This window comes from Parasteatoda tepidariorum, chromosome 1 (genome assembly GCF_982258835.1).
Source record: "Parasteatoda tepidariorum strain Cologne lab strain chromosome 1, Ptep-v5.0, whole genome shotgun sequence".
Classification (NCBI taxonomy): domain Eukaryota; kingdom Metazoa; phylum Arthropoda; class Arachnida; order Araneae; family Theridiidae; genus Parasteatoda; species Parasteatoda tepidariorum.
In genome coordinates, this window is record NC_141755.1 from 4,474,654 (window position 1) to 4,495,961 (window position 21,308).

Genomic DNA, 21,308 nt, shown 5'->3' on the forward strand with positions numbered 1-21,308 from the left:
CTTATATATATATAAAAAAGTGTTTTTTTTTTTAGTGTTTCTTATAAAAAAGTGTTTTTTTCTTCTTTCTAATAACAATATATTAAATAAATAAAGATGCATGCATTTATGAAAAATTGCAGTTTTTCCTATCAGATAAAATAACCAAAGTGAACACTGAAGAAGTATGTGTCTCTGGTAACCATTCTTAATGTTTATTTTGTTCTGTTTCATTTTTACAAAATACAAAAAATAATTGAATACGAAAGTCTCTTAGTATAAATTTTTTTTCTCCATTTAATAAATAAATAAAAAATTTATTCAAGAAAGTTTTGATTTGAACTGGAAGAGTTCATTATTTTCCACAGCTTTTTAACTTGAATAAATTGGCATTTTGCATCTATTTAATGCGCTATATCAGATTTTAAAAAATACAAAATCGAAAATTATGTAAATAATTTTAAATTAACTAGTTACCCAATTTTTAACAAGCCACTCTTTTATGGGTAATTACTTATTATTATTTCTTATTATTATAGGTAATTTCTTATTAATATCTTATTGGGTAATTTCTTCAATTGTATGTAATATTTCATTTATGTTTAATTAAGTACTAAAGTATTTAAAGAATTCTAAATTTTCTAGAGCTCCTCATAACATGTTAACTTTTATTTTTTATACCTAAAATCGTAGCTATAGTTATTTAAAATTATTGCGTACAAAATAATTTAGAAAATAAATTCCCAATTTTTCTCCGATTACTGACCAGCGTATTTTTTTAAAATATTTTATTTAATAATATGAAATAAATTATGTTTAGTACTGTAATCGGGTAATCAATTCATCGCCTGTGTTTTCGTTTTTATTTATACTTGTTCTTGTATTTATACTGGTTCTCGTTTTTATTTATACTTGTTTTCGTATTTATTTATACTTGTTGCTAGCGTTGAACAGCCGACTCGATTCTGAGTTCGCGACTATCAAAGTTTAACTCCGTAGCCTTGTTATTACTAACCCAGTCCAGAAGACAAGGATACTCCTGGATTGACCATCGGGACAAACTAGCATTAATGGAGGACTTTATTGATAGAACTAACCTGCATTTGCGTCACATAGAGAGGAAAATCACGAAGACTCCCATGGCTAGCCCGACGGCTGAGAATTTCGAATTTCTAAGTCATGCTGCTTTTACCACTGAAGATATTTCATGTGATCGATGCGTCTCGGGGCCAGAATTCATGTCGACCTGCCAACACTAGGATTCGAACCTACCCTTAAAGTTAATTTCTAATTACTTTTAAATGCATTTTTTATTTAATTAATAAATATATCAATCTTTATTGCCAAAATTTAGGTTAGCCGTAGACACACGAAAATTTCTAATTCATATGAAAAATCATGGCGCTGTGAAATGTTAAAATTGTGAAGTGGGTTTTACAGTATTTTCTTTTCCATCATTAAAAAACTTTTTTTTTTTTTAACCACAATTTTAATTACATGAATGTTATGATGACAAATATTATATGCTGAGTTAAAAATGTAAATAAATCTTTGTTAACAAACGAACACATCTATGAATTTTACTGCGTCCTCAATACTAATTTTCAATCTATAGATTTATGACCCTCTAGTAATTCCTCCTATTATCTCCTCATTACCTTGCATGCTTAAAGGTCTTCACCCACGTTGTAAACCTATGAATTTAGACATAAAAATTTTCTTATTTATTGATCTTACCTTTTCTGAGTTAACCTTTTTCTAAGTTACATTTTTTAGTGAAATAATGTGTTTAAATTAAATATTAATCAGAGAACCAAATTTTAAGCAGCATCCAACAAATACAGTATTTATTTTATTATTATTTTTGTTGTATAGTTATCTCTCTTAAATATTTGTTAAGCTTTAATATTTTAAGTCATTGTTTTTCTATGTGTAAAAAATAAACTTTTAAATCTTATTTTAAAAAATATATATAAATAAAATTCTTACGCTGAATAGTAACCAATTCAATAAATCTGGGGGTTGATTTTGTTAGCCGACAAATGATCTTACAGCCCCCCGTGGTAGAACTTCTTCGGGCTTTCTGCGACATATCTCTCTAATACTAATATCTTTCTGCAAGATATTTAAAAATAACAAGTATATATGTTATTAATTTAAATTAATAGAAGCATTAACTTCAAAAAAAGAAAATTCTATTAAATAAATAAATAAAAATTGGATCAAATAAAATAATTTTTTTAACTGAATATGTGATTTTTTTAAAATTTTAATATTATGGGCGATATTCTCATAATTTGTAGAATTATAAAACATTAATTATTTCCTTTTTCACATTTTTAATTCATCATCACATTAAAAAATAAAAAAAAATAAAAAAAATCGTAAAATCTGTAGCCGTAACTGCCAAAAAAAAAAAAAAGACGACGAAATCTCGCGAATCCGACTCTTCAAAAAGGGGACTCTTCTAAATGCGTGTTTTCATTTCGAGATTTAGTTGTGATAAATAATATCTGTTTTAAAAATCTTTGTGAAAATCAGTAATAACTGCATGAAAAATTAGAACGAATATTTCCACAGAAAACAAAACAAATTTTTTTACTTCATTATTCTCCAATGAGAATAGAAAAGACACAAGCATTCCCCCCCCCCCACTCCGATGCTCGAGAAAGGCATCTTTTGAATATGATTCTGAAGAAAAGATAAAATCTTTCGAAGTTTCTGCAGAAAGAAAAGCAAAATTTTTTATTCCCGAAGGAAAAATCCTTCTGCAAGAACTCTGCAACGTTCTGCAACAATGTCGCCACGATTCTGCCACAAGGTTTAAAGCAACGTTCGGATTAATTTTATTCTTGCTGAGAATCCTCTAATGAGTGGTTGTTGCGGTATGGAATATTATTAAAGCTATTTTTTTAAAAAATGAATAAAGATTTTATAAATGTGAGCTGATATGAATAATAGCTTTTAAGACATTTTCGACGAAATAGTTAATGTTTAAATAAATTATGTTTTTAAACCTGCTCAATAGTAATAAAAATAAAAAAACGTTATTTTCTCAAGTGTTTATCTTTTTTTTTTTCCTTCCAGTTTCGGAATACGTGAACTTGCATTCAAATAAGCTCTTAGATATGACGCCGAATTGCATCTTATTTAAGTGGCGCCAGCTCACCATTTATTTTGGAACTTTTTTGATAGACATTTTTTGTTCAATGATACCTTAGAAGGCAGCTTAAAAAAATTGCGCATCACATATTAGAAATATGAAGTAAAAAGAAAAAAAAAAAAGATCTGTCAAGGTTGCCTAGTTGTGGGATGACAGATGAGTAATTTTATACTTCTTTTTTCGAAAAGTAAGCTTTAAGGTGTAAATTATATCAGCGTGATGAAATAGTTTTATAAAAAAATAAATGTTAATTTAGTATGGGAAGTACACTATTTATATAACATAAATTAAGATTCTGTAAAGAAATTCTTTCTATAAAGAAAACCAGTCTTTCATTATTGTTATTAATTATTATACTCTATCTTTCAGTAAATAGTGTTAAGTGCCAATCAAAACTTTATCTTGTTTTTAACATAATCTTATTCAGGAAACTAAGGTAACGAATTTTATTTTACAAAATTTTTATATCATGAAAAAAACTTAAATTTTATTAACGTCAATTTTGCCTCTAAAGATTTTAGAACATTTCATCCAAAACTGTTTTGTTAGAATTTTTATTTATAATTATTTTCAATCCATGAAAATAAAAAGTGAGGCGAACTGCCGAAAAATTTAGGATGCCAGACTTTAAGTTCAACATACAAAAAAAAAGGAAGAAAAAAGGTCGTGATAATTTATTGTAAAATCTTAATCATTAAACAATGCCTGCACTGTATTGAGAAACACTTTAAATTAGTGAATTCTTTCGCATTTTAGTATTTTCGTAAAAATTCAAATTTAATATGTAGAAAAGGCATTTCTTTGTGAGTTGACATATGTACTTCATTTTTATTTATTTTTGTTGTTTATTATTGTTTTATTTATTTTATTTTTTTGCTGGATTTTCTTAAATTACATCTTCTGTTTATTTGAACTGTAAAAAAAATGCGTAAAATTTCTACGCTAAAAAACTTATTAGATTAAAAAAATAAAGGCAATTTTTGTTGAAATAAGTATATTTTTATTCTGTGATTTTTCGCTTTAAAGTATGATTTCGTTATCAGAAGAGAATTTTATTTATTTCTCTCAACAATATAGTTCTCAATAGGCATCCTTCCTTCTTTAAAGGTGTAATAAAAAAAAATTTATGAACCGAACGCTTTAATTAGATCATTCAATTTACTTTTATGGATGTTAAATTGGTCCGTTGTTGGTCTCCTGCCGTCTCCGGCGTTCTTTCTGTTGTGCCGCCCCTTTTTCACGTATAAATTATTATACACGCTGAAAGTGTAGTACAATAGAGGGTGCATACTTTAATATATTCTGAGAATTTAAAAGAGCGTATCCTAAGCTGTTAAGAGCGCTCCAGATTTTATTTTTTAAGATATAATTTTATCTATAAGATCTACAAATAATGTATTACAATACTATTTAATTAAATCATTGTATATACCATCATCATTTATAACCAACATTGAACAGTGGATCCAATTCTGATTTTACGACTATCAATGTTCAACTGCATAGCCTAGTAATTTTGAGCCCCTCCCAGACACAAGAGAACTTCTGAATCAAGCAATGGGTTTAACTAGCCTTCGTTGAGGTTTTTTTGATGGATCTAACCTGCATTTGCGTTACATGCAGAGGAAAACTACGAAGGCTTCTCACGATTAACCCGACTGAAAGGGGATTCTTACGCATGACCCGTCTATCACTGAGAATATTTCGTGTCAGTACTGTGATCGGTGCAAGCCGTGAGCAGAATTCATAACAACTGACCAACCGTTGGAATGAGAACCAGGGTTACAGCATTGAGAGGTGAATGTTTTATCCCCTGAGCCACTGCGACATGATAATTTGATTTATGTATATAATAAATATATTATTATATTACATTTATTCCTTTGACACGGATGGAAAGCCGATGTCCTTTTCATACATGTATTTTTTTTTCTTTCTTTCGCTCTAATTGCAATCAAAAATGTATTTTAGTGTTTTTAACTCTCAAAAAAAAAAAAAGGGAAAAAAAGTCTAATAATTTCTAAAAGAATTTGTTAGATTATCTAAATTATACTTGTACTAAAATATGAAATTTAAAAAAAGAAAGAAAAAAAGCAGTTCGAAAAAACTTTTTTTTCTCCTTCATATTCTGTAATTAATGTTTGATTTTGTAAATTAAAGTAATTTCAATGACGAATAACAATTTTTCTTCGATCTGAGGAACTGAATATAAGTGCAAATATTGTTTGGAAGTGTATGTGTTTGGGAGATTTTACCTTTAATATAGAAAAAGACACCATCATTTCATGCTGTATTTCATAATCATTTAGTAATAAAATGCTAAATATAATATTTTTTAACTTTTTTTTGACTTAATAGAAAATTGGGGGGGGGGGAGGAATATGTTTAACAGAAATTTTTCAACAAATGGTTAAGTTAGTAAGAATAATCCTTAAGTGTATTTTTCTCTGCTATGCCTATGATAATCTGGCTCGTCTTTGTTGTTTAACGATGAGAAAGGGTTATTATTAAATTAATTAAAAATAACTGATTTTAAGTGGCGGCAAGTATATGAGATATTATTCTTAACTATTATGCTGCAACTCATAAAAATCCAGGCATACCGGCCCTCTGTAGATAAGAGTGGTATTGTGCTTTTTTTTTTCTGAACTCTCTATCTGTTATCTCCAATAAATATGAAAGAAATTACTGAGATTAGTACAAATACTCCCACTCATTCCCTGTCAATTAAAGTTAAGTTATCTCAGCCATCTCGAGAGACCGTTACTTCCTTTATACACACACTTTTTTTTTTCGGCCTCTCTCGACAATATTTGAGACTTGACAGCTGATTGCAAAAATAGAGTGAACTTCACGAAGAATTTCGGAGACGAGTGTTTATATATAATTTTTTTTCCTTCTTTCTCTTGGATGCTCCAGTGGCCTCGAAACCAGTCTTCTATTGTTTGTCTTGGATAGTGTGTCTTTCTTTCTTATTTCTGCTGACTGTTTGTCTCCACAGTTAAAAAAGAAAGATGTCTTGAAATGTTATCAAGTTGGAAGAGACTCATCTCAAGTGGTTATCTTCAAAGGGTTTTAGTGTATGATGTTTTAATTGATTTTTCTTCAAAGTGCGAGAGTCAAAACGTTGGGCTGTTCATTGTTGGAAATGTCTTATCTTAGACGTTTATGGTTTAATTGAGACATTTATCCTTTTTCGTTTCTGAGATTAAATTTCTTCGTTTAACTTTCTACGGTGCTTCAAATGACTTACTTTTAACTTAGCTAAAATGAGTGCTTTCTGAGATTTTTGATATTAAGAAATACTAGTTCCTTCTTTCCTCAATGGCTTGACAGCTTGGGATGGGCACTGGCCTTCCTCAGCTGTTTTTTTTTCTGATATTCCTGCTTTTGGCACTTGTTTTCAGTTTTTTTTCTCAAAAATAAATAAATTATGTACCTCTTGACTTAAGGGACGACCCTTGCCGTGCTTTGCTGAAATAAATAAACAAGATTAATGTAAACAAAACCGTTGCTAAAGTGCAGGAAGATAAACTTAAATGTAACAAATTAATTTTGTCCATAATGTAATGTCATAGCGCTATATAATTTGCTAGTTTTCATGCATGGAAGCATAACCTACGGTTTGGTATGATCCAAGCTTTCCAACCAAAAATTGGAATAAAAAAATTACTTCGTTCGAATAAAAGATTCACCTATAATGTATGTAGTACACCCAATATGTTCTGTACGGATCGTTTTGATAAATTAAAAAATTTGTTAGTTGGACTAAAATTGATTCAGTAGCTAATTAATATATTATTTTGACAAGTATTTGCGCTACTCATTAAACTAGTGACCAATATTAGTTTTGATTATTATTTATTTTTAATACTTTTTTATAATTTATATAGTTTACATTTCTATAGTTTTAGATTGCCAAAATAATTAATAAAATAATGGTATTAATAATAATATAATGGTAATTTTAAATATTAATTTTTGTAATTTTAAATTAGAGGCATTTTTAACTTATTTTAGGGTAAAAACGTTGATTATTATTGAGAAAGTCTTACGCATAGTCCTTATTGCTGTTTATAATTATTATATTTTAATGAAAATGATTTACAACCTGATAGATAAATTTAAAAAAAGAATTTTTATTCATAAGATTCCTATTTTCGCTTCTGTTGTGATGGGAGGAAAAAAGGTTTTTATATTTCTGTATATAATATAAAACTAAACGTGCTTCATTAAAATGAGATTGATAAAAAAGTAGTCTCTTTCAAACTGCTTCTTTTATTAGGACTTGGTGGTCATTTTCGCTAAATGTTGTGGGTGGTCTAATTTTTCCTGGTATGTTCTATTGGATAAGAAAAACAATGGTGACATGTGACTGCACAGTGGATTAAAAAGGAGAGAAACTTAAATATTACTATCAAGACAAGTGAGGTATTCTTTTCTTAAGTATTTTATTACGCTGAATCGAATGAAGCTTAATTCTAGTCGATCGAACTCATAGTAAAGAAATTACTAATGTTTTATGCGAAAAAATTTTGACTAATGCCTTATTTACGCACCTGTTGCGTGGTTTTCTTACTGCAGTCGAAACTTGTTAACTTTTGAAGTACTAATTAGTTGTATTTATTATGAGAATATGATAGAATTCATTGATTAAATATAAAATGCAAAATAAAAACTTTAAATGAAATGGAATGTATATTAACTTCCATATTCATAATAGAACTTATTTAATGCTTAGAAAACGATAGAAATAGATAATAGAAAATTTCTGTGCTGTGTATTGTACGATTTTCGTAAAAAAATTTCTTAACTGATAACGTGAACTACTTTTAAGGCGAAAAAATTTTCTCTCTCCCTTCGAGATGACGTTAACGCTAGGTTTGAATGTATTTTTTTGTTAGTTTTTAATCGAATGAGATCAAAACAAATTCTGGAACTAATTGTTTAAACGTTAGAATACTATTACGTATAAAATGTTTTTGCAACCTATTTATGTATTTGCATTGCTGTGTAGACAAGCGATATATTGTATCTCTTATATTTCTTATATTGTGTCTTTATACTTCATGCTAAATCAAATAAGATGAAAACTAAGTGGTTATAATTAATAATTTAGAAGTTTTAAAAGTTATGATGTTTTTTTTTGTTGCTGCTTAATTTATGTATGTGTCAGCAAGTGAGGCATTGTTTCTTAAAAGTTAAATGATTTCTTGAATTTCTTACATCATTGAAAACTTACTTAATACATATTTCCTTTGGGTATGTATTTATTTAGAGTAATATTTATTTTTAGTTTTTTTTTCTCTCCCTTTTATCTTGTAGTACGTAGAGTTGTTTACTTCAGTTTGCACTGAATAATGTCTAATAAGAGGGCAGTAACGTAAACTGATAACGCGTCAGTGGAATTAAATCTTCTTCTCCGGGATTGTGTCTTTAATGAGACATGTCTTCATATGATAAATTAAAAAATGGTAATAAAAAATATAGATGACATAAATAGAAATAGGCCAGTGCTATGATCTCAAAATAGAAATTAAAAAAGATATCATTTCTGTAAGTAATGAAACACTGAATACGCAGTTAAAAATCATCTTTACTTTGCTTTTTCTTTTTCGAAAAAGGAAAAAACACTTCTATGGTTAGTCAGAGTGTAATAAAAAATTGATTGTTTATTCAACATTCAGATACATTTTTTATTCTGTGTGTTGTGGTTATTGCGAAGGTACTACAAGGTAACGTTGTCGATAAACATTGTGTAACCTCGTTTAAAAATAATCTTGCGTTGAAATGTAAGTCAGTTCAGAAACATTCTAATTTATGAAATGTTTTTTTTTTCCAAGTTGAAACGTAATGAAGACTTAGTATTTATTTATATTTTTTAAATATTTTTGTGCCAGATTTATTTTGATATCAGTTTAATTTAATAATACAATTTTATTATTCCGACGTTCTTTTTCATATTTAACTTTTCCTGTATTTGATTTGTTTCATGTCGTTAGGAATAAAATGAAGTGCGTCATTTGATGATGTAGTTTTTTCCGTTTCATTGAAAGTAGTTTATGGTTTATAGCGTGAAACAAAATTTAAATATTGTGGGGGACATCCAGAGAATACCGGTGACCCATTAGTGGTGGATCAGTGTTAAGCTTTGCTTAACAACTACTATTTTATTTTATAACCGTCGTTGGACAGATGACCCAATTTTGTGGGTTTACGACTACAAATGTTCAACTCCGTAGCCTAGTCATTTTGAACCCAATCCAGAAGACAAGGGTACTTCTGAATCAAGTAGTGGGAGAAATTTGCCTTCGTGGAAGACTATTTGATGGAACTAATCCGCATTTGCGTTACATAGAGAGGAAAACCACGAGAACCTCCTGCGGTTAGCCTGGCGGCGAGGAGACTTAAACCCTTGATCCGTCTACCACTGAGAATATTTTACGTCAGCACTGTGGTCGCTGCAAGCCGGATGCGAAATTCGTATCGACCAGCCATCGCTAGGATTCGAACCTGGTTCACCTCATTGGAAGACGGACGCTCTATCCCCTGAGCCAGTGGTGCGCAAACTAGGGGTCGCCAGAAGTTTTTTTGGGGTCGCCAAATTTTTATGAAATGCATTATCCCTGCATGCTGCATACCATACAGTGTACATATAAAGAGTGAAGCGCCGTCACTCACTGTTTAATTGCAATTCGATTTCCGAAATGTCACGAAATATCGAGTCAGAAGTCATAAAACGCATACAAAATTCATCTGTATTTGCTTTACAACTGGACGAGGCTACCGATATTACTATAATGTCACAACTAATTATTTACGTTAGGTTTATTTTTAATGAAGATGTAACAGAAACGTTTTTATGTTGCAAAAGTTTGGAAGGAAAAACAACTGGAGAAAAAATATTCGAAGTAATAAATGAATATTTTGAAACAAAGTCTCTTACCTGGGCAAACTGTGTTGCGGTTTGTACTGATGGTGCTGCAGCATTAACAGGTTCGAATCAAGGGCTCAGAGGCTTAATTAAGAAGGTGGCGCCTCATATGGTATTTAATCACTGTATGATTCATCGGCAAGCTCTTGTTGCAAAAGATATGGATGAAGAGTTGCACAACGTATTACAAGACGCTGTTAGTTACAGCCGTTTCTTTTCAGTACTTGGCAATGAGATGGGCTCAACGTATGAGAAATTACTGTTACACACCGAAGTCAGATGGCTTTCACGTGGGAAAATACTACGACAGATATTTGATTTGAGAAATGAAGTGTACATGTTCTAAATTGAAACGAAACATAGATTGGCAAGTTATTATATCAATGAAGTTTGGCTAGGGAAGCTGAGCTATTTAGTTGATATTTTCGAAAAACTTAACGACTTAAATTTGAGCTTGCAGAGTGAAAATTCAACTATCATAACTACAGCCAGTAAAATTCAAGTTTTTAAGAATAAGTTTAGTCTCTGGCAAACTGAACTGAATAAAAACAACACCAACATGTTCCCTTGCTTTAACGATTTTATCAAGGAAAATAATATAGATATATTTACATTTAAAAACATCATTTCCAATCACATTGAAAAGTTAAAGAAAATTTTTTCAAGAAGATTCGAGGATTTTCCTGAAAACGATTGTTAAGTGTTCGTGATATATTGAGCTATAAAGTAGCGGACTGTAACAAACATAAACATTTATTTTGAAACTTAATAACATAAAATTTACAAGATCACATTGAGTGACAGGGGGATGTTCCCTGTTCTACAGTTGAATGGCAACTGAACAATAATGTGTCATATGATATGAGCGCCGCCTCGTGGCAATTCTTAACACTCCCCGCCGATTGGATGTTTAAATCCAATCATTATTAATTACAATGCTTATTACATAATAAAATAAAATGAAAAATTGACAATATTCATACAAAACATCAAATATACATACACGTAATTTCAACTTTACAATTATAATGAAAATTTTAACACAAGAATTAATATATAGGTAAAATACAAATGTTGCGTACTGATCTTTTAAGTATATTGCCTTGTGGCAAACGTATATTTACAACTCTTACCTTCCCATCACTTCCCTTAAATATTTCCTCAATTCTTCCTGTTAACCATTTAGTTGCTGGCAAATTCTCTTCTTTCACCAACACTAAAGTTCCAATTTTAACATTATCTTTACTGAACTGCCATTTGTGGCGTTCTTGGAGATTACTTAAATAATCTCTCTTCCAAAGTCTCCAAATTTTTTGAGAAATTTTAGAAATCTTTTCCCATTTACTGAGTCTATTTTCATTGATATCTGCAAGTTGAGGTTCTGTAATGGAAGTGATGGGTCTCCCAATAAGAAAATGCCCAGGTGTTAGGGTATCAAAGTTTTCGAAATCAGCTGACAATGGAGTCAATGGCCTGGAGTTTAATACTCCTTCAATCTTCGCTAAAACTGTAATGAATTCTTCCAAAGTAAAATTGGAGTTTCCCGCTATCCGTTTTAGGTGGAATTTAAAAGATTTAACGCCGGCTTCATATAATCCTCCAAAATTTGGTGATCTTGGGGGGTTATAATGCCAATCGATTTTTTCCTCGGCAAAATATTGAGCCAAAGGTTCATCTGGTGAATTAATAATTTTGAAAAGCCGTTTCAGTTCAGCGTCTGCACCCACGAAATTTCGTCCATTGTCAGTGAAAATTTTAGAGGCCTTACCTCTTCTAGAAAAAAATCTTTTCAAGCTAGCTATAAACCCTGTTGATGTTAAGTCACTTACAAAATCTAAATGTATTGATTTAGTACAGAAACATACATAAATTGCAACATATATCTTATTTAAAACACCTTTCCTTTGTCCTTTAAATTTTATATAAAATGGTCCACAAAAATCAATACCTGTTATGGTAAATGGAGGAGAAGGTTCGATTCGTTCTTTAGGTAACTGACCCATTAATTGTTGCTCTAAAACTGGTTTGTTTTTTGTGCACGTAACACAATTGTGTATTACCAACCTGCACAAATTTCTGCCGTTCACAGGCCAATATTTTTGACGTATTAAGTACAACAAAGTTTGTGCTCCGACATGTAAATATTTAAAATGAAAATAATGTACAATCATATAGGTTAAGGAATGTTTTGTTGGAAGGACAATTGGATGTTTAGTACAATCATTAACACTTGAATTTACAATTCGACCTCCAACACGTATAAGACCCTTTTTATCAATAAAACAATTAAGAGAAGACAATTTACTTTTACCTTTCACATTCTCACCTTTCATTAAAGCATTCAATTCTTCTAAATATTCACTTTGGGCAAATTTTAAGAGAAAAGTTTCGGATTTGTTTAATTCTTCAGAATCTAAATACCTACCTGCCTTGTTCTTTGGATTTTTACAGTTATAGATAAATCTAAAAATATATGAAACTATACGAACAAGTTTAGAAAAATTATTGGTAAGTTTAAGTAGGTAATTATAAAACATAACATTTTGATTAGTTAAAGCAAAACACATATCCTCTTTAACAGAGGAACCTTTTTTTAACTCTGAAAGGTAAGAGTTTTCAGCAATAGAATTAGTGCACTCAAACACTGAAATCTCATCTTTTCTTAAAAACTCGGGACCTGACCACCAGACCTCATTTTTCAGAAGAACTTCTGCATTAACTCCTCTCGTAAGAATGTCAGCAATGTTAAGTTTACCGGGAACGTGTGACCAAGATTCAGGATTGCTAAGGGCTTGAATCTCTTTCACTCGATTGGAAACAAACTGTTTCCATTTATGATGAGGTCCTTTGATCCAGAACAATGCGATCTGGGAATCTGTCCAAAAATGAACTGTGGGGGATCCTTTTCGTTTTACAATCTGTTCTATTTCTTTTGCAAGTCTGGTTGCAAGTAATGCACCCATTAGTTCTAGTTTTGGAAGAGTCAGTTTCTTTAATGGAGCAACACGACTCTTTGATGCTATAAGATTAACTGTGATTTTGTCACTGTACTTCACTCTTAGGTACACTGCTGTTCCGTATGCTCTTTGGCTGGCATCCGAAAATACATGAATTTGAAGTACCTTGGCATCATCTAGACTGGAGTCTAGAATCATTCTAGGAACTTGTAATTTAGAAATGACAGGTAACTCAGACCTCCACTGAATAAATTGTTGGCGAATGTCTGGTGGAAGTTCCGTATCCCACGGACACTTTCTAAGCCACAAGTCTTGGAGTAAACACTTGAGTCTTATTGTGTATGGACTAAGAAAACCCAATATGTCGAACAGTTTTCCGATAGTTCTTAAAACAATTCTTTTAGTAATGCTTTCTTTTCCATCGAATTTAAGCAAGTCTTTCAGTTCTACAGAGATGTAGTCTTCATGCACATGCCATGGCAGTCCTAGAACTTTGTGTAAATTGGCTATAGGATTGGCTTCCGAATGAATGGGATGGGTTTCGAACCCGCAATCCTTCCATAATTGTACTAGTTCCTTGCTGTTTGAACTCCATTTACACAGATTCATGCTTGCTTCTGCCATAATTTTCTTGGCTTCGTCCGACATCTGAAAGGCAGATTTCACGTCGTCGAGAGCTCCTATGAAGTCGTCGACATATAGACATTCATTGAGCATATTCGTCGTAGCGGGATGCAACTCTTGATATTTTTTGATATGTTCCTTAATTGTGGCAGAAAGCAAGAAGGGACTGGCGTTGACACCAAAAAGAACTCTGCAAAATCTAAAAATATTTATGTCATACTGCTCACTTATGGCCGGGTTCGAACTTGGAAAAAGAAATCTCACTGCATTTCGATCTGTCTCATTCAACGATATTTGAAGGAACGCTTTTTCGATATCTGCTAAGATCACCACAGCATTCAAACGAAAAAATATGAGCATGTTAAATATCAGGGGGTTTAGGCTAAGTCCTGCGTATAAACAGTCATTTAAGGAAAGTTCACCTTCTTCATGTGAGCTGGCATCAAAAACTATTCGTTTACTAGAACTGACTGATTCTCTGTAAACCATGGAAAATGGTAGATAAAATAGCGGTTTATCTGTTTGTACTTTGTCTTTTGGGACCTTCTCTATGATGCCTTGATTTTCATAGTCTTTCAGAATTTCACGATAATCTTCATACAGTTCTGAGCGTCTCTCAAATTTTCTAATCAAATGATCTAGCCGTCCTCTGGCTACAGTTAAGTTATCGTTTAATTCCCTAAAATCATGTTTCCATGGTAGCCCAACTTGATACCTCCCTTCTTTGTAATCTACAGAATTTTTAAAGAGAGCTAAAGCAGCACTTTCCTCATCTGTATTATCATTTGGAACTATCCCAATTGACTCTAATTCCCAAAATTTATTTAACCCTTCATCAACATTGTCCTGTATGAAATAACATTTGGAATCATGTGGGTGTGTAGAGGGGATCGAACCTGTAACCATCCACCCGAAAACTGTTTCAATTAAAATAATAGAATTACCCCTTAATCGAATTTGATTTCCTTTTAACAATTCATAAAATACGTCTCCTCCTAAAAGAATCGATATTTTTTGCGGTAAATAAAAATTAGGATTAGCGTACTTTACGTTTTCGGGTAAATTCAAATTAGAAATATTTATTTCTTCCGAAGGAACATTTCCGGCTATTTCTGGCAAAATTAACAATTCGAGTTCCTTATTATATGATTCCTCATCATTACTTATACGCGAATAAATCTTCTCAGTGATCGGAAATACTGTATTTTTTAATCCAATTAAATTTGACCTACAACGCGATCTTTTTAAACCCAATAAATTAGCTGCCTCTTCTGTAATAAGAGATTTCATACTTCCAGAATCGCATAGCCCTGTTAAATGCAAATATTTTCCGTTCGATTGCAATATTTTAACTTTCACTGTAGAAAGAAGAACATTTTTATTTACATTAAAAGAATATAAACATGGTGCCTCTTGCGGTTTGTTATTAATTTCATTTTGCATTTGTGATTGCGTAACTTCTTGTTCCGAAACTGAATTATTTCTTTCTTCCCTGCTCATTGGCGCCACACCCGTATTTTTGTTTTGATTTTGTCTATCGAAGAAAAAGTTCGCTCCGTGTAACATTGTACTATGATTCTTGTTACAAGATTTACATTTTAAATGAATTTTCTTACATTTAGACATTGTGTGAAATCCGAGACAATTAAAGCATAATTTATTCCTTACAACACATTTTAATCTATCATCTGCGTTAGAATCGATAAACTTTTTACATCTGAAAATAGGGTGGGATTCCATGCATCCTAATAAACAATTATTTTTGTTTTCGTTTTTCACCATTAGAGTTTTGAATTTCGGGGTTGGTTCCCGTTTAAATTCGCCTGAATTTCTGTTTACATTTTCTAGCGCTTGACATCTTTTAGTTAAGAATTCCGTAAATTTTTCCCAACTCGGTAATTCCGAACCCAATTCCATTTCGTATAATTTACGTGACTCAATATCAATTCTTTGAATAATTATATAAATTAATATTGCTTCGCAAAGAGGGTTCGTTTCTAATTCTAGTTGTTTTAATGATCGCAAATTACTTTCAATTTTATCGAGCATCTGTCTTAAACTAGACGCAGATTCACATTTAACTTTAGAAAAATTAAATATTTCACCAATATGACTCATAATTAGCAACCGTGTATTTTCAAATCGTTTTTTCAATGCTTCGAATAAACTGTTGTACGTATCATTTACCGTAATTAATTGTTTAGCGTTACCCTTAAGTGCCGACTGAAGGTAAAACAATTTTTGTTGTTCTGACAACTGTTTGTTATCGTCAATTAAAGACATAAATTGCGTTTTGAATGACAACCATTCAACATATAAACCTGAAAATTCGGGAAGATTAATTGACGGTAATTTTAGTTTACAGTTACCAGAGGACGAACCATTTTCATTTGAATTAGAATTTGGATTTAAAAGTTTTTGAAAGCTTACCTCGCATGTTTCGAGGTCAATTTGCAGCCCATCTAAACTTTCTTCAAAATCTGGCAAATCCACATCCGACAAAGTAGAATAGCATTCGCTGCGTAGATCCTCTAACTTTGTTCTAAGTTTATCCAAAGTTGATAATTTTTGAGTGATGTCCGTATTGTCCACAGGTAAATCAGTATTTTGCTGAAGTGCATTTTCAATCCTTGTCAATTGTCCTCGTATATAACCCCGTTTTCGGTTAAATACTGTTATTTGCTCCAAAGCCATTGTTCGTTTCGATTTCGTACTCAATTTCCACAAGCGTTCGGTTTGTCTTCGTGCTCGGCGATGACCACTTTTTGTTAAGTGTTCGTGATATATTGAGCTATAAAGTAGCGGACTGTAACAAACATAAACATTTATTTTGAAACTTAATAACATAAAATTTACAAGATCACATTGAGTGACAGGGGGATGTTCCCTGTTCTACAGTTGAATGGCAACTGAACAATAATGTGTCATATGATATGAGCGCCGCCTCGTGGCAATTCTTAACAACGATCTTGGTTGGATTCGTGATCCATTTTCCTTTGACATATGCAGTTCAACGCTTCAAATTAGTGAGAAAGAGCAATTGATAGATCTAATTAGTGATTATACTCTTCGAAATCAATTTAGGACTCAGCCTTGCCAAACATTTTGGCTATCCGTGGAAAAGCAATATCCCGTTTTATGCAAGAATGCCATCAGAGTGTTAATACAATTTGCATCAACATATTTATGTGAAACTGGATTTAGCAAACTAGTTTCAATAAAAACTAAATACCGCTCGCGTTTAAACCCTGAAGATGATATGCGAATTGCAATTAGCAACATACATCCAAACATCGATGGGATAATTAGAAACTTGCAGCCACATACATCTCATTAAGGGGCAATTTACTGATTTTTGTGTTATACAAAAAGTATTTTCTTAAAATTATAAATAAAATTAATATGAGTCAGATATGATGATGTTTTTATTCGATGAAACGAAAGAAATGCGCGAAATATATACATCGTATTTGTGAACATTTATCTCTAGGGGTCGCCAAAAATTTTCCCTCTACAAAAAGGGTCGCAGTCGAAAAAAGTTTGCGCACCACTGCCCTGAGCCATCACGACTCTTAACAACTCCCCCCCCCCCAGTGTCATTTTTAAAAACTCTTTGTGACAAGTTTAAAATGAGTGTTTTCGTTGCATACCTGCATTAAATTAAGAGACTCTACCACCTGTTTGCCTCTGCTCGCCAAATTGATTCTCATTGTTTTTTCTCGATCGTCAATAGTTTCCACAAAAATGTTGGTTTCAAAACATGCAATTATTTTAGCCTTATGTAAGAATGTTTTGTTAATCCTAACAAAATAGACGATTACCTAAGTTTCAAAAATAATCATATATACTGGGAACAAAATTTACTTAAGGAATACAGATTGTGAGATTTAATAAAAAAAAAATAAAAGCGAATTAAAACTCGTTGAAGAGACTTATAAGAATTCAAATACGGTGCGGTTTTATCGCTTTTTTCATTTTATTTTAAGAATTTTGTCGATCTTTCTCTCACTGTTACGATTGACTCCAGTGTCAACTTACAAGAAATGCAGATATCGTGAAGTAATAATACATTTTTTATAACAAAAGATAAATGGTCCATTTTTTAAGCTAAAATGAAAAAAGAAACCTGAAAAAAAAATCAGGAAAACTTAATAACCTTTGAACAAATGAGATTTTCCAAAAAAAATTCTCATTCTTATATTATTAAATGATCCTAATTGCGCATCAAATTTTATTTTGCGTGTCATCGGACAGTAGATTGACCAACATCGTTTTTTTATTCCTTACAAGTTTAACAGTTGAAAATTCTTGAACTAACAATGGAATCGTATTTTTTATTTATTATACATTTTTCTACACGTTTTCGTAATTTCAAGTTCCTAAGTTTTATAGATTTTTAACAGCAAAGCAAAATGCAACGTAAGCAAAAAAAGAGTGAGAAAAGTTCGTAAATAAAGCACTTAAAAGTTGCAAATTTAAATTTCGAATCAAGAAGAAAAAAACCGTTAAGTTTATTATAAATTAATGTAGTCTTTTCAGCATGCAAAATTTTTTCCCAACAAGTTTAACAGTTAATAATTCTCGAGGAAAGTATCGAATATAATTTTTTTTTAATTCCATCGTAATTCCTGTATACCTTTCAAGTTACTAAGTCTCATTGTTTTTGGGCAGTATTACAAAATGTAACGTTTAGTTTGACACCCAAAACAGCAACGGAAATCAGTCCTTGCGATTTTTTAATATTGAGAGAGAATATTCTATTCTGTCCAATTTGATGACGTAGTAAATAAAATGCTTCCGGAACTTACTTTTCTTGAAATTTTAAACCCTATCCGGAAGAGCATCGATTAAACCAAAATAATTATGCGAATTTCATGTGAGAATATTTTATTTTTGTAATACAAGAAATAAATGACATCTTCGTTTCACAGGATTATGGTAAATGGGAAATTAATACTCTAAATCTGAAGAACGCCTCTCTTTTATTCCCGCTAAATATAAGCGAAACATAATTCTTAAAACCTTGTGCACTTCTTTCTTAACATATGAAATTATTGTACAAGTTTATATTTTTTATTTTATATTATCACGGTCGTTGGACAACTGATCAATATCGAATTTGCTGCTCAAAGTTCAACTCCGTAGGCTTGTCATTTTGAACCGTACTCAGAAGGCAAGAGAACTCTAAGATCAAGCATTGGGAAACACCTAACCTTCAAGAGTGCATTACGTTCAAAAGCTAATAATTCTCTCATGGTTAGCCCAACAGTTAAAGGACGTATTGAAATCCTCTCGTGGTTTTTCTCTCCATTAACGCAAATGCATGTCAGTTCTATCAAAAGTACTCCCCGAAAAATATCTTGGCCCAATGCTTGATGTGGGAGTTCCCTTGTCTTCTGAGTTGGGCTCGAAATCCCAAGACTTCGGAGTTGAAGATGGATAGACGTAAACTTGAAATTGGATCGGTTGTTCAACGTCTCTTATAATGTATAATTAAATAGTATCTATAGTTATAAGTTCAATCTTTGAATCAAGCGGAAGATTCTTTGCTGTGGTTTATTTATTTATTTTTTTAAATTTTACGTGCTGCAAGAGTTTGAAAGAACACTCTTTAATAAGATTTTAAGTTGCATTACTAACATTAACATTTAGTTTGATTATGAATTTTTCTAATTTCTTAGCTTAGTAGTTACATTTTGTGTATTTTAAGGTGGGAAACTACAAATAATGCCTCGTGTTGTTATTTCAAATTGACTTAGTCCAAAATAAATAGTCTCTTTCCACACATTGAACCATTTCTCATATTCCTTTTCGTAATTATATCGTTGATTGAGTTCCAAAGTCTGTTCCGTCATTTCGTAATTATCTACGGAAGTTGTGTCATTTGCTTTGGCCACGAATGACTTGATTGACATATAATTTAATAACAAGCTAATATTCGTGACTAATTTGTGATTCCGGTAACATTGCACGCCATCTTCCTTTTATTGAATGTCTTTTATGTGCAATCAAGACTTGATCCGATATCTATGAATAAAATCTTCGAATTCTGGAATGAAGAATTTTTAAATGCTCTTTAAATTAACAATTTCATTTAATAGTTCAGGGCGAGATGTTTTACAAAATTTGTTTACTATGCGAATAGCATTTACTTTTCGCTCATGGAAGAAATATGTAGTATTCTTAAATTATGTTTTCATGACACTTACAATGAGTTCTTTCATAAATGCTTTTTGGTTGTCACGCATTTAAAAATAAATGCATTTTGTCCAGATGTTTCTTTAAGTATGAATTAAAGAGAAATTCATAATTATAATTGCATATAAATTTAAAGAAAAAACTATTTTTTTAAGAAAACATTTTAGGTTAATGCTCTTTTCATGTTATTGAGTTTACATTAACTATGAAGAAATTTGAAGAAAAAAAATAGATCTCTGCGCTGCTCGTACAATAAATACCCTTTGTATTTATCTTCTTGTTTTTAAACAGTAATGAAAAGAAATAATAATCAATAAAATTCGTTATTAGCCCAAATTAACGAAAAATTACAATTTACAGCGAAACTTGATTTTTATGTGTAGGGTGATTGTAAAATAACTTAGCCGACATGATCGACCCACCGGAAAGCGTACCGTTTAAGTAAAGGGATTAAAATTGTGTTGATATTGTGATATCAAAAATTGAGTTAAAAACGATTGCGTAGCTTTCACGTTTACATTTACAGTAACAAAACTTAAAATTTCCAAATCAAAACGTAATCTTTAAACTAAATTGCCTACGATATTTTTAGCACAAGAAATTGTGACACCAGACTTTTGCCAAGCGTTGCCTTTTTTCACGGCAACTCGCGAGAAGTGTGATAAAAACCATTAAAAACAGAGAAAAAATTACAAAAAAATAGTTTTAGATTTAAAAAAAATTTTTTTGACATGTTCATAGTTATTTTTCTGTTATCACCCTGTATGTATTTATTGTTAAAGCAGCTTTCATAAATATTTCCTTCTTTGAAATGTCGATTATTTGTATTTTTTTGTATTTTATTTGTATTTGATTATTTGTATTTTATTTGTATTAAATTTGGATGTATGTGTTATTTTATTTTATAATCGAGCTGAACAGCCGACCCAATTCTGAGTTTACGACTATCAGTGTTCAACTCCGAAACCTTATCGTTTTGAACCGTACTCAGAAGACAAAGGAACTCCTGAAACAAGTGTTAGGACAAACTGGTTTACAAGGAGTACGTTTTGATGGAACTAGCCCGGAAATGGGCTAGTTCTACGTGAAGAAAACCACGAAAACCTCCCATGTTTAGCCCGATAGCAAAGGGATTCTAACCCATGATCCGTCTATCACTGAGGATATTTTGCGTCAGTACTGTGGTCGGTGCGAGCTGGGAAAAGAATTCATATCAATCAGCCCAGAATGGATTCGGACATTGGAAGGCGAGCACTCTATTCCCTGAGTCACCGCGGCTGGGATGTATGTGTTATTTTATTTTATAACCGTCGTTGAACAGCCAACACAGTTTTTGGATTTACGACCAGTCATGTTCAACTCCGTAGCCTTGTCATTTTGAACCCAATCCAGAAGACAAGGGTACTTCTGAATCAAGTATTGGGAGAAATTTGCCTTCGTGGAAGACTATTTG

The 21,308-nt window shown here is 31.5% G+C and overlaps 1 protein-coding gene across 6 annotated transcripts in view; it reads left to right on the forward strand.

Annotated features, from left to right (window-relative positions):
• LOC107441198 (dystrobrevin beta) overlaps positions 1-21,308 on the forward strand; it is a 173,580-nt gene that overhangs the window by 4,806 nt on the left and 147,466 nt on the right. For 3 of the 6 annotated variants that reach the window (XR_015432246.1, XM_016054364.4, XM_071180232.2), the window contains exon 2: positions 7,428-7,573. The exons of the other annotated variants lie outside the window; for them this stretch is intronic. The gene's annotated coding sequence lies outside the window, so the exon portion shown is untranslated. The remainder of the gene's footprint in view (positions 1-7,427; positions 7,574-21,308) is intronic. 6 annotated transcript variants of the gene reach the window in all.